The sequence below is a fragment of the Belonocnema kinseyi genome, chromosome 4, assembly GCF_010883055.1.
Source record: "Belonocnema kinseyi isolate 2016_QV_RU_SX_M_011 chromosome 4, B_treatae_v1, whole genome shotgun sequence".
In the NCBI taxonomy this organism is placed as follows: Eukaryota; Metazoa; Arthropoda; class Insecta; order Hymenoptera; family Cynipidae; genus Belonocnema; species Belonocnema kinseyi.
The window spans coordinates 52,635,955-52,636,356 of NC_046660.1; positions in this window are offsets into that span (position 1 = coordinate 52,635,955).

Sequence of the window (402 nt, forward strand, 5' to 3'; positions counted from 1 at the left end):
TTCTTAAGTGGAATATTTATCAACATTGTTTGATTAAATTTATTTGAAAAAAAAAATTTTAATAAAAATTATTACTTAAATACTACTGATAAATAAATGATTAATTATTTATTAACAATTACTTATAAATATTCCACCAGACCAAGAGTAATAATTTTTATTTAGAAAAAGTATCCAAACGAAATTAATGATACAAATTCCTTTTGTTTAAATAATTGAAAATGAATGACCTAATGTTAAGAAAAATTCCACTAGAACAATAGTTATCAATTTTAGGGGAAAAAATAATTAAAACATATGTATATATATATATATTCACAGCTATCCTAAATGATAGGATTGTTCGGGCAATTGAACCTGTGTGGCAAGAAATGTATGAACAACGAGGCTCAAAGAAAGGCG